Source organism: Cetorhinus maximus, chromosome 18, assembly GCF_964194155.1.
Source record: "Cetorhinus maximus chromosome 18, sCetMax3.hap1.1, whole genome shotgun sequence".
NCBI classification, from domain to species: Eukaryota; Metazoa; Chordata; class Chondrichthyes; order Lamniformes; family Cetorhinidae; genus Cetorhinus; species Cetorhinus maximus.
The window spans coordinates 66,642,302-66,656,616 of NC_135896.1; the positions used below are offsets into that span (position 1 = coordinate 66,642,302).

The window sequence follows — 14,315 nt, forward strand, 5'->3', positions numbered from 1 at the left end:
TTGAGAAGCCACCTCTACCAGTAACCTACCAGCGAATCGAGATCTCGTAATAATTGCAACATTTTCTACATCTGACCGCATCCAACAAGCCAGCTAACATAAATTGGCCACCGCATTTAAAAATCCACGCCTCAAGGACAATCAAACTGTATAATATTTTACTTTTTTTCACTTGGATTCTAACTCCCTTTATTTCTGATATGCGTGTGTGTCAATGCGTGTGTTTGTGGGCCTGAATGCTTGATATTGCGTTTTTGTTATTTTTCTTGGGTTAATGGTTAATAAATCTGCTCTTTCTTTGACTCAACAAAACCTTGTTTGATTGGCACCCTGTTGCTCATAGCTTAAATAGTTAAATACGTTCTGATTTGGAAAAGGCACATCCTTGTAAAAAAAGAAACTTAAACCTTTGTTGTGACTGACCAAGGAGGTTGAACGGATCACCTTTTCTCACTGGTTGTAACACCTTTGACCCTTGCCAAGCCTCATTATTCATTCATTGTAGCCCATGTATACTCAAAACCTCAGAAATATCAATGTGCAATAAAAAAAACAGAAAGTGTTAGAAAACCTTAGCAGGTCTGGCAGCATCTTAATTTCCAAACAAGAGTCATATTCTTCTTGAACCGTTATCTCTGTTTTTCTCTTTCCACAGATGCTGCCAGACATGCTGAGTTTCTCCGGCACTTTCTGTCTTTATTTCAGATTCCAACAGTCGTAGTATTTTATTTTTATCTCACAATAAAAAAACTTGCATTTTCCCAACACTGGAATGTCCTATAGTGCTTCTTAGCTATTGAAAATCTTTTTGAAGTGTAATAACAGCCAATTTTTTACACAGCAATGCCCCAAAAAGAACAATGAGATTATTGACCAGATAATAGCCTAGAAATTGGATCATACGTGAATTATAGCACTGAATGCCTCTGAGGCTGATGGCAGGACCATGGGAAATTGGTCCACTAGTCTCATTTCATGATTACTAAAAACCCTACAGGCAACTCACCAGTCCAGGAGATGGGATCTCCACCCCTCATGTGGGAGGAAGACCCACCTCAGAAAGCTGCTGGCCAAACCGAGCGGATGGCAGCTCTTTACTCCCAGCAGTGTCAGAAGCTGCAGTGGGCAGGATTGGGACTACAAGCGGTCCCCACAGTCACTCCCGGAGTCCTGGGAGTCTCAGTCCCGGGAGTCCAGGAATAGGTAAGTGTGGGGGTCTCAGGGTTGAGTGAAGAGGTGAAGCTCCGGGGGATGAGCAGAGGGGAGGTGGGGGTGTTGGTGAACCTTGTTGTGGCGGGGGGGAGCTCAATGTAGAAGGAAGGCTGTTGATGGAGGCACCACCACCACCCCTTGCTGTCTGAGGTCTGAGCAGGGTCACTTTCTAGGCTTCCCCCCCCTGTCCCTGAAATCCTCCCACCAGCCTGAAAATTGAGATTGAGGTTGGGGCAGGCAGGAACCTGTTGGTAATCCATCTGAGTAATTTTATGCCTCCCCCCGCAGGGCCCCTCTCCCCACCCCTCTGTAAACCTGCTGGCAGGGGAATGTAAATTTCTGCTCTATGGCTCTAAGGGTTGGCTGTACTTTGGAGGTTGGAGCTAAAGGATGCTGTTTGGATTGAATGTAGGATGATTTACTTAGTATCCACTACTTTGGAATATAAGTTCTAAAAGTGCATCTAATTTTTCCAAAAATACAAGTTAGAAAGGGAAAAATAACGTTATATGTAGCGCTCACATAAAATACTAACGATATAATGGTATTTACCAATGTAATCTTCAAAGAGTAAACAGATGGAGTGGCTTGGGGCTTACTTTCCTGTGATTCGTTTACACGTACTTTTCTGAGAACATCACAACCAATACTGCATCAGTGGCAATTTTAAAAACATTCACAGTGGACTGAAAAGAAACAGAATAGAAAGGGAAACTCATAACACTGAAAGGTGTCTAGGTCTGATGCAATGATTGTAATGTGAAGAGCAATACACAGCTATTAGCAGCTGTAAGCCCTACAAATGTTATTTGTTCATTCAGTAAGAAAAAATCTCTCTAGACTAAGCACATTAAGGCTAAAACTGCACAGGAACAAACACTATTACTGTTTTATTGCTGGCAAATTGGAACCAAACCTCACCTGTATTTCAATTACATTGAGTTACCACAGAAATAATCAGCCTTCTGTTGGTTCAATCATGAAGACAGTGACTTGGAAATACTTATTTGAAGCTATATATAAACAACCAATTTCAAAAACTTAGTTACTTTGTTTTTAAAATGTCTGTAAGCAAATTAATTTAAACAAATATTGAAATATTGCATACAACAGCAGTCATTGTTTTACAATGTCATTCAGCCTGAAAATTAACATGCCAATTACAAAACATTAAATGTTACCGATTTATACAGAAAGGAAATAGTTAGCAATTTTAATATCAAAAAGTAAATTCCTCATACGTGCTATGCTCCACAAGGATTTAGAGATGTCCAATTTGACTCAAACTTGATATTTGAATACAAAAGAGCAGCTTGAGACTTTAAAATACGTATTAGTCTGTTCAAGGTTTTTGTGGATTTGTAAACAATTCATTATATATTCCACACAAATGAATGAAGTGTGTTGTTTTGAAATAAATAATCTACTCTTTCAACATGAAATTCATTAGTTCTGTTAAACTTAAGTTATTCAGCAGAGTTGTCCCTCCATTCTTTAGCACAAGCACTTGGGGTGGGGGGATGGGGGTCAGGGGCGAAGAATTTGTTTGCGTACTACCATAGTACATCAATTCCACAGGGAAAGACAGTGCTGAGGAATGCTACTGCATGGCCCATGTGGCTTTCTTCAATTATATAACTGTAATGTGGCACTATGCAAATGCATTTCAACCCCTATCATAATATGTCCATATAATAAAAATTGATGGACTACAAATAAAAATATTCAAATGTTCCTATCCTTTATGGATGTCAAGTAGGAGAGGCGATGGCAAAATGGTATTTTCACTAGACTAGGATAATCCTCTGGGGATCCGGGTTCAAATCCTACCACGGCAGATGGTGGAATTTGAATTCAATAAAATATCTGGAATTAAAAGTTTAGTGACGACCATGAAACCATGTTGATTGTTGTTGAAACCCATCTTGTTCAATAATGCCCCTTTAGGGAGGGAAATCTGCTATCCTTACCTGGTCTAGCCTACATTCCAGACCCCAGCAATGTGGTTGACTCTTACATGCCCTCTGAAATGGCCTAGCAAGCCATTCAATTATATCAAACCTGGGCGGACACTGGCATCCACCTAGGCCCGGGAATGACAACGGGAAACTCAGCTCTGTTGACACTTCAAAGGCCTCCTTACTAACATCTGGGGGTTGTGCCAAAATTGGGAGAGCTGTCTCACAGACTAGTCAAGCAACAGCCTGACATAGTCATGCTCACAGAATCATACCTTACAGATAATGTCCCAGGCTACATCATTAGCATCTAGGTATGTCCTGACCCACCGGTGGGACAGACCCAGCAGATGTGGTAGCACCGTGGTATGCAACCAGGAGGGAGTTGCCCTGGGAGTCCTCAACATCAACCCCGGACCCCATGCAGTCTCATGGCCCAAATGTGGGCAAGGAAACCTTCTACTGATTACCACATACCTTGCCCCCTCAGCTGATGAATCAATGCTCCTCCATGTTGAACACCACTTGGAGGAAGCACTGGGAGTGGCAAGAGCACAGAATGTACTCTGGGTGGGGGACTTCAATGTTAATCGCCAAGAGTAGCTTGGTAGCACGACTGCAGATTGAGCTGGTTCAGTCCTAAAGGACATAGCTGCTAGGCTGGGTCGGTGACAGGTGGCGAAGGAACCAACAAGAGGCAAAAACATACTTGATTTCATCCCCGCCAACCTGCCTGCCGCAGATGCATCTGTCCATGACAGTATCGGTAGGAGTAATCAGTAATTGTGGAGAGGAAGTCCTGTCTTCATAATGAAGATACCCTCCATCGTGTTGTGTGGCACTACCACCAAGCTAATTGGGATAGATTTTCAACAGATCTAGCATCTCAAGACGGGGTGACCATGAGGTGCTGTGGGCCATCAGCAGCAGCAGAATTCTACTCAACCACAATGTGTAACCTCACGGTCAGGCATATTACCCACTCTTCCATTACCACCAAGTCAGGGGATCAACCCTGGTTCAATGAAGAGTACAAGAGGGCATGCCAGGAGCAGCACCAGGCATACCTAAAAATGAGGTGTCAACCTGGTGAAGTTACAGCATAGGACTACTGCATGCCAAACAGCATAAGCAGCAAGCGTTAGACAGAGCTAAGTGTTTCCACAACCAATGGATCAGACCTAAGCTCGGCAGCCCTGCCACATCCAGTCGTGAATGGTGGTGGACAATTAAACCACTCACTGAAGGAGGAGGCTCAACAAATATTCCCATCCTCAATGATGGGGGAGCCCTGCACATCAGTGCAAAAGCATTTGCAAAAATCTTCAGCCAGAAGTGCCGAGTGGATGATCTATCTCTGCCTCCTCTCGAGGTCCCCAGCATCACAGATGCCAGCCTTCAGCCAATTCGATTCACTCCACGTGATATCAAGAAACAGCTGAAGACACTGGATACTGCAAGGGCTTTGGGCCCTGACAACATTCCAGTAATAATACTGAAGACTTGTGCTCCAGAACTTGCCGCGCCCCTAGCCAAGCTGTTCCAGTACAGCTACAACACTGACATCTACCTGGCTATGTGGAAAATTGCCCAGGTATGTCTTGTACACAAAAAGCAGGGCAAATACAAACCCGGCCAATTACTGCCCCATCAGTCTACTCTCGATTATCAGCAAAGTAATGGAAGGGGTCACAAACAGTGGTATTAAGTGACACTTGCTTAACAATAGCCTGCTCACTGACGCTCAGTTTAACTTCTGCCAGGGCCACTGAGCTCCTGACCTCACGACAGCCTTGGTTCAAACATGGACTAAACAGCTGAACTCAAGATGTGAGGTGAGAGTGACTGCCCTTGATATCAAGGCAGCATTTGACCGAGTGTGGCATCAGGGAACCATAGCGAAACTGGAGTTAATGGGAATGAGGGGGAAAACTCTCCACTGGTTGGAGTCATAGCTAGCACAAAGTACGATGGTTGTGGCTGTTGAAGGTCAATCATCTCATTTCCAGGACATCACTGCACGAGTTCCTCAGGGTAGTGTCCTAAGCCCAGCCATCTTAGCTGTTTCATCAATGACCTTCCGTCCATCGTGAAGTCAGAAGTGGGGATGTTCGCTGATGATTGCACAATGTTCAGCACCATTTGCGACTCCTCAGATACTGAAGCAGTCCATGGCCAAATGCAGCAAGAGCTGGGCAATATACAGGCTTGGGCTGACAAGTGGCAAGTAACATTAACATCACACAAATGCCAGGCAATGACCATCTCCAACAAGACAGAATCTAGCCATTTCCCCTTGACATTCAATGGCATTACCATCACTGAATTCCCTTCTATCAACATCCTGGGAGTTACCATTGACCAGAAACTGAACTGAACTAGCCGTATAAATACTGTTGTTGCAAGAGCAGGTCAGGGGCTAGGAATCCTGTGGCGAGTAACTCACCTCCTGACTCGCCAAAGTCTGTCCAGCATCTACAAGGCACAAATCGGGAGTGTGATGGAATACTCTCCACTTGCCTGGATGAGTGCAGCTCCAACAACACTCAAGAAGCTTGACACCTTCCAGGACAAAGCAACCTGCTTGATCGGCACCACATCCACAAACATTCACTCCCTCTACCACCGACGCACAGTGGCAGCAGTGTGTACCATCTACAAGATGCACTGCAGGAACTCGCCAAGCCTCCTTGGACAGCACCTTCCAAATCCACGACAGTTGCCATCTAGAAGGACCAGGGCAGCAGGTAGATGGGGACACCACCACCTGGAAGTTCCCCTCCAAGCCACTCATCGCCCTGACTTGGAAATATATTGCCGTTCCTTCACTGTCAGTCAGGTCAAAATCCAAACTCCCTCCCAAACAGCACTGTGGATGTACCTACACCACATGGACTGCAGCGGTTCAAGATGATAGATGCCAGACCCTTATACTACAATCCCTACTTCTGACCTTATGACTGAGGGAGGTTCACTGATGAAACAGCTGGAGATGCTTGGGCCTTGAACACTACCCTGAGGAACTCCTGCAGCGATGTCCTGGGACTGAGATGATTGACCTCCAATAATCACATCCATTTTCCCTTGTGCTATGCATGACTCCAACCACTGGAGAGTTCTCCCCCTAATTCCCATTGCCTCCAGTTTTGTTAAGGCTCCTTGATGTCACACTTGGTCAAATGCTACCTTGATGTCTAGAGCAGTCACTCTCACCTCACCTCTCGGGTTCAGCTCTTTTGTCCATATTTGGATCAAGGCTGTAATGAGTCAGGAGCTGAGTGGCCCTGGTGGAACCCAAACAAAGCATTAGTGAGCAGGTTGTTGCTGAGTAAGTGCCACTTGATAGCACTGTTGACGAACCCTTCCATCACTTCGCTGATGATCGAGAGTGAGCTAGTCAGATGGCAATTGGCTGGAACAGAAACAGAAAATGCTGGAAAATCTCAGTAGGTCTATCAGCATCTGTGGAGAGAGAAACAGAGTTAACATTTTGAGTCTGTATGACCCTCCTTCAGAGCAGACAGACCGGAAGTGTTCCGCAAAGAGGAGACTCCGGTCTGTCCATAAGCATGACCCAGACCTTCCAGTCACTTGCCATTTCAATACACCATCCTGCTCTCAAGCCCACATATCCATCCTTGACCTCTTGCAAAGTTCCAGTGAAGCCCAACGCAAACTAGAGGAACAGCACCTCATCTTCCAAATAGGCACCTTACAGCCTTTTGGGCTTAACATTGAGTTCAACAATTTCAGACCATGAACTCTCACCTCCACCCTCACCCCTTTTTTAATCCCTTTTTTGCTACATTCATTTTTATTTTTTATCCACTTATTTTTATTTTTATTCATTTATCCGTGGTTTTATCCCCTTTTTTATCCCATTTTCTATCCTTTCTTCCCCCCCACCCCCGCCCCCTCCCCCACCCCATCCCCCACAGGGTCATCTGTTACTTGTTCCATGCTGTTCTTTCACACAATGCTACCCCTGGTATAATCACATTCTGCTTTCTTACCTTTATGACACTATTAGCACCTTTTTAGCACTAACCACTCCCTTTATTCTTCAGTTCATGACATCTTTGTCAATCCCTCCTTTGTCCCCACCTATCCCTGGCCTTCTATCCAGCTCCACCTGCCCCACCCCCCTTAGACAGAATAAATTTCATCACATTTCTACTTCTCTTCAGCTCTGAAGAAAGGTCATACGGACTCAAAACGTTAACTCTGTGTCTCTCTCCACAGATGCTGCTAGACCTGCTGAGTTTTTCCAGCATTTTCTGTTTTTGTTTCAGATTTCTAGTATCCGCAGTATTTTGCTTTTATCTTAGTGGTAATTGGCTGGGTTGGATTTGTCCTGCGTTTTGTGGGTAGAACATACCTGGGCAAATTTCTACATTGGTGGGTAGCTGCCAGTGTTGTACCTGTACTGGAATAGATTGGCTAGGGGTGCAGCTAGTTCTGGAGCACATGTCTTCAGTACTATTGCCAGAATGGTGTCAAGGCCCATAGCCGTTGCAGTAGCCAATGCCTTCAGCTGTTTCTTGATATCACGTGGAGTGCATCGTGGTCTCCAGTACTGGGGCTTGTTTTTTATTCTCTGTTGCTATTCGAATTCGGATCACCGAAGCATAAATCTGAACCTTTGGATTACTAGTCCAGTAACATTTCCTCTGTGCTCTTGTTTACACAAAGAAATATGCCTCCTAACAGCATGCTGCTGCCCTGTGCTGTCCCTCCACTCCCAGCCTTTCAGATCACCTCCCCTCCTGGGTCCAAATATTTGCTGGTTCCTGTGCAGAATCAGACATTTTTCTGCATTCCCCAACATTGCAAACTGCTCCAGAATGGTCAATTTGATACCTGCAGCTCATGACTGCATTCAAACTAGGCTCCAGCCCTCAAAATGGTTCAGGTTGCAAGGCAGTTATAATGGAAGTCATGCTCTGTATGCCTGAACTGAAAATTAGCTTGACTGAATGTTATAAAATAGCGTTATATAGACTTGAAGATCCAAATGTTGACATCTGTGCTGAGCAAACTGCTGGGGAAGCTGCTGAGATGTTGCAATTTACCTTAGTACCCTAGGCTAGAGACAAGGGAAACACACAAAAACTTTGCTCCAGATTTCCATTTAATGCATCCTGCTATTCCTGTATAGACATCATGGTTGTTTTTACGATCCTCGTAGAGACAATGACTTTTAAAAGGAAATTCAAACTTCCAGTGAATGACTGAAAAGATCACACAATAAGATTTCAAGTTTTAAGACTTCTATTGTGACCAACAAACTAAAAGCAACATTGACTAAACACTATTTTGTTAGATCACTCTAAACTACAGGAAAGATTCCCATTTAACTTTTACAATGGCCGAAGATCTCCCTGCCACGGCTATACTTTACCCTGTCCCTTAAGTGGACACTTCCTCCTCCAGGAACCAGTCCACAGATAATCTCAATGCCTTTTTGTTAATCCAACCAGATAGCTTCTACTCCCCAAACTGGCTTGCATGCTGAAGAACAAATTGGAGATCCCTCCCTCCAGCCAAAGTTAGGTGAATCTTCCAGCTTCATTTGAACTGTTGGGTGCTTGATCTCTTCAATGTGAGTGCAAGCTCCCACCTGTATGGTGAACAATTGAGACATGCTGCCTCTATCTCTCTGCTCTCTCTCTCTGCTCTCTCTCTCTCTGAGAATCTTGCACACTGACATTGCCTGTGAAGTTCAGTGATATTTTGAGGAAAGCCTCCAACCCAATCCTACAATGGCTTTCCTCTCAAAGCCGATCTCCGTGGCAATGTCAATCACATGGGCCTAGTATCCAGGTAGAAATGCTAATAGCTATCCTCTGGACCCCGAACTTCATTCTATCTTGGAATTAAATAGACAGCTCAAAGTATAACCAATTACACAACCTGGCATTCCTAACACCTCTCAGTGACTTAAAGATGAAGGCCTGAACTTTTGCACAGATGGAGAGGTTCTCCATCTTCATGAAGATGCTGGCAGAGGACTGAATCTGTAAGTCCCGCCCCCAAACCCAACCTCTGCCATTTTTTTATAAAAGATTAGTTGAAGAAATGTCAATGTTCTAATGATTTATTATCAATGAGAGTGATATTTTTAAAATAGTGACATCTTCAATAGACATACAAATGTATTTCATGTTAGCATGGCTCCTGAGGTTTTCCCAAGATACATACTGCGTGAGTTAGCAGGTATAAGTTGGCATAGGGGCTATAAGGAGCCATGGGGATAGTGGCATTGGGGGTATGAGGTACCATTGGATGGTGAGTAGAGGGGCATAGAGTGGCATAGGAGGTATGAGGGGCCATGGGGTGGGAAGTGGGGCATCAGGTTGCAAAAGGGGAATGAGGGCCATGGGGGTAGGTAGAGAGCCATAGGGTGGCATAGGGGGTATGAGGGGTCATGGGGGTGGGTAGTGGGGCATAGGGTGGTATGGAGGGCATGAGGGGCCATGGGAGGTGGGTGGGGGCATGATGTGGCATAGGTTGATATGACTAGGCATGGGGAGTGTGTGATGAGGGGATGTGAGGGGTGAGGGCTGCAGGACTGGTTTTTTCTTTGTTCATTTTTCCAATAACTTCAACAAGGAGCTGGTGCACAGAGGCAGGCCTTCTGTCCAGCCCACCTATGAACCTGGCAACCTCTGCATTCATCCCAAGGTTGGCGGGCCCGACATCTATTCCAGTTTGCCCCCCAGAGCAAATATCCAACCTTCTGGGCCTCTTTTTCCCATGTTGGATTCGATGATTCGTGGAGCCGGGTAATATGTCGCCTGTGCTTACGACTCAGAGGCAAAATTCTGGGCCTAACACTATATCCAGCATCAGCACAGTTGCCCTGGTCATGTTTACAGGTGTGAATACCTTGCACCTTCTTCTTAGTAAAACAATCTTTGCATCTCCTTCACATGACACTCTTCATTCCCGCATTTTAATCTTAAATTAAAGACAGTCCCAAAACATAATGATCTCACAAACTTCATAATTATAACAGCTGGATCAGAATAAGAATTTGCAATTATATTATCCACAATATCTATTCTCACACATGAAGAATTACCACTTTGGCACAGTAATGGAGGGTTACTAGTAACCACAGAACTTTAGTGGTTTCAAGAGAATGACACCAGACAAAGAAAGCTTGGGAGGAGGTAGCAGCCCAAGGTCAGCAGCCATGACGTTGTGCTGCACATGGGTGCAGTGTTGCAAAAGGTTCAACGACCTGCTGCACTCAGGGGAAGGGTAAGAACCATGGATCAATGTGCTGAAACGTTAAGGGCTGGTCGGCCCTCGTGGAGCTCAGGGGTGTTAGAGTCTGAGTGCCAACTGTCAATGACGCCAGAGCTGGCCAAGGGGTTTGGCCTGATTGCCTCCTGGCTCAAGGGCCACGACTCAGATGTGCCCTGCAGGTGAGCTTGGCCAGACTGCAATAGAGAGTAGACTAATCAATGCTCCTCTGTCCTTTCAGGAGAAGATGAGCCATAGCAACATTGAGATGTCACGCACAGGTGGATGCCTCCCAAACCTCCTAATCCTGAGCAGATTCGAGCAGGATACCTTGGAGCTGGAGAGGCGCCATGCACCTCATTCAGCTGATCATGGAAAGGCTGGGGTGTCAGACAAAGGTAAGAGTGCAGTGCACAAAGATGAGAGTTTTGGATGGTGCAAACATTCTTGTGTAGTCTCTCCATTGATGGAAGCCTCAAAACCGGAGTCCCCATTATCATTGAAAGATGATGGCACCATGATGCAGATCTCCATTGTCTCACCAGGGTGCCTGGCATGCGCAGTGACAGTGTGCTGACTTAAACTAATGACATGTCATTGCTCTGCTTTAGATTCGCCAGCAGGCACTCCATCACAGGACCCCAAAGAGCCAACCCTGATGCCAGAGGGCCACCAGGCTTCAGCTGCACTTGCGTCACACCTGCTCTCTGAACCAGACAGGTGCCAGCACCTTGGTGGGCGTTAAATCTTCGGCTAGAATGTCGGTGAACAGCGGTGAGTGCACTTAACGCTCACTTGAAGTGCAGGTGGAGGCAGAGCATGCCCAGGGTGCCGACAGTTGGAGGGCTGCTGGGTGCCAGGACGATGCTGAGTTGAAGGCTGATGATGAGCCTCTGGAGTCGTCCATTAGGTGACAAATGCTGGATGTCCAGCAGGATGTGCGAGAGGATCTGACGGAGATCCATGAGGGTATGCATGTCATGGTCTCTTTTGTGGAGCAACCCATGAGGAGCATAAGCACTGCGTTGACTCCCATGGCCAAGCGCATTGCCTCCTCCATTGAGAGAGCGGCAATTCTCATGCAGAGGTAGCTCCAGGGACAGAATCAGGGGTTCCTGAGGTTGCGCTCAGGCCTGCAAGCCCTCACACAGGCAATGACCTCAAGTGGTCACTGCCAGCATGGGAGCTGGGTGAGGCACCCAAAATCCCAGCTAGGTGACCGTTCATCAATAGCGAGCAGGGAGTTCCAGAGCGACCTCACATTGGCGCAGGAGCTGCTTGTCATCTCTGCGGGCTTCTCTCAGGACACTCTGGATGACAGCAGCAGCTCCTCTGCCCCTCTGCCAGTGACCGTGGCATCTGATGAGGCTGCGATGAGTGGGAAGATGCCATCCGTGGCACTGGCCGCTCCCTCCCAGGCAGGGCCAGCACAGGTTGGAGGCAGCATCACTGCCATGAGGTGGAAGCAGATCTTTGGCAGCCTGGCTGAAGAAGCATTGGATCAAGGCGTCCTTGGTGTCCCTGCCCTCCTGAAGGGTACACGAGTTTGCCTCCATGCCCTCAGCATTCTCCTCACCATGCTCCTCTTCTGACTCACTACTGGATTTCCTCTGTGGCTTGTGGAGCTGCGTCAAAATCCTCTTCCTCCAGTGGGTCCCCCCTTGTCAGTGCCAGATTGTGGAGAGTGCAGCATGCAACCACTATCAGTGACACCCACTCTGGGGGGCATTGTAGTGCACCCCTGAACGGTCCAGGCATTGGAAGCACATCTTCAGAACACCTATGGCCTTGTGAAGGCATGACTCCTATTATAACACGGCTCTGCCTCTGTTCTTGGGTGGCGGAGAGACATCATAAGCCACCTTTTCAATGGATAGCTCTAGTCACCCAGTAGCAATCCATCCATTCGGGCTGGAGCACTGAATATCCTCGGCACCTGGGAGCATCTCAGGATGTATGCTTCATGGGAGCTGCCAGGGTACCTTGCTCAGACTTGCAGAATCTGTATCCTGTGGTCACACATTATCTGGATGTCCATTGGTGGAATCCCTTCCTGTTGACAAAGGCACCCGGCTGACCCACTGGTACCTGCCCTGGATGCAATGGAACCCAGCAATCACTGCAAAGCCTCTAGTTCACTCAGCTTGGCTTGCCTCATCCATACGGAAATGAATAAATGTCATTACCCGCCTAAATAGAGCTTCTGTCACCAGCAATGGTGGACAGCTGATTGGGACAATCCACTGATCCCAGGAAAGAGCCGGAGGCAAAGAAGTTGAGGGGCACTGTGACCTTCAGGGCTACTGGCATGGGGTGTCCACCCACATAGTTGGAGCTGATCTCAGGCCTGATCATATGGCAAATGGAGGTCACAGTCTCCCGGAGAGGCGGAGCCCCATTTGGCACTGCGCATCGGACATATTGAGGTAGCTGCATTGCTGCCTGTAAACCCTGGCAGTTGGATAGTGGCATCTTCTGAGCCTCCTTCTGCCTTGGACTACCTGCTGCCCTGCACCCCTTGTGCCCGTGCCTCTCCTCCCACCTGGAGCTGCATTGGGACACCTGGCCTCCTCTCCCTTCCGCCCCTCGCTTCCTCCTCAGAGGAGGTGCCTCTGGCAGAGAGCAGAATCCCCAGTACTAGGATTACAGAAGGCTGTCTGATACCTGGAAGGGTCCACATGGTCGAAATCCTCTAGGGGCCTTGGAGACAACAATGAGTACTGAAATGAAGCCTAGAAATGCTAAGAAAGAAACTCAGGGCTGAGATGAAGCTGTCAAGTTCAAATAAGCAACCAGCAGCAAACTATCTACTAAACTCCTCACTGCTCACAGTGGCAATGCTGCTGACCCTTTTTATCCTGCTGTTGGGTGAGGTTTTGCAAAATGTTGGCTGCATGCCTGCCTGTTCTGCCCATGTGACGAGCGTGAAATTGCATGGGCAGTGTAAAATCTGGATCAGTTGGCTTTTTAATGGCCTTAAGTGGCCTTTTAATTGATGGCGGGCACGGTTCCCGCACCTGCGCGTGCCCGCCGACCTGAAGATTGCGTGCGTGTAGAATGACGTTGGGGTGCTCGCCCGACGTCTTCTCGTGCTATTTTACGCCTGTTCGGGTTGGGCGCATGCCCGCCCAAAGGCATCAATTTCTGTCCTGTGTCTCAAGATGAAGAATAAGGCCACTGTCATTCCTTAGTCAGCTAAAGCAAAACCAGAATGATGGGATCATTTGTGACTAGGAGATAAGAACAGAAGATGAGCAACTGCAGCCTCAGCAAGCTAAATAACATAAAGATAGAGCTTCCCCTTGAAAAGTTAGAATTTTCAGGGTGGTTGAAACTCCATAGCTACACAAGCAGCCAAAGGAATTGGAATTGATCACTCAAGTATCTAGAAACCAAGTTGTTCTACCAGCTTGTTATTTAACCTAATCTGAAGGTAGTTGTATTATAATACTGTTGGGTTAATAAATATTAAAATGCATTGCTTAATAAACCATTTGAGCCTGAATCACACATAAGTTATTTTTTTTGGCAATAGTAACAATAGCAGTTTTATCGGTTTTCACTAACATTTCCTATTTTGGCACTTGGCCTGAGTTACTCCTTTAAATTGTTGAGCCTAATAGTTTTACAGATTACATGTGTAACAACAAATTGAGGTTGCTAATCGTTCATTAATGGTGTGCGAGATCCTGCTGCCAGATATATATGACAGGTCTATGCTAGAATCTTTCATAATTAAAATTGACAAGACAGCAGCATTCAGAGCAGGGTACGTGACTTCATGAAGCATATTGGATTTTATTGATCAATATTTTGTTATTTTTCACTTAATATAGCTACTGCATTTTTGTTCCTATATTCTATTCTTTGAACCATTTTTTGACACTACCAGCT

The 14,315-nt window shown here is 46.3% G+C and overlaps 1 protein-coding gene across 1 annotated transcript in view; it reads right to left on the bottom strand.

Moving 5' to 3' along the window:
• npas3 (neuronal PAS domain protein 3) overlaps positions 1-14,315 on the bottom strand; it is a 1,500,089-nt gene that overhangs the window by 928,417 nt on the left and 557,357 nt on the right. The window lies entirely within an intron of this gene.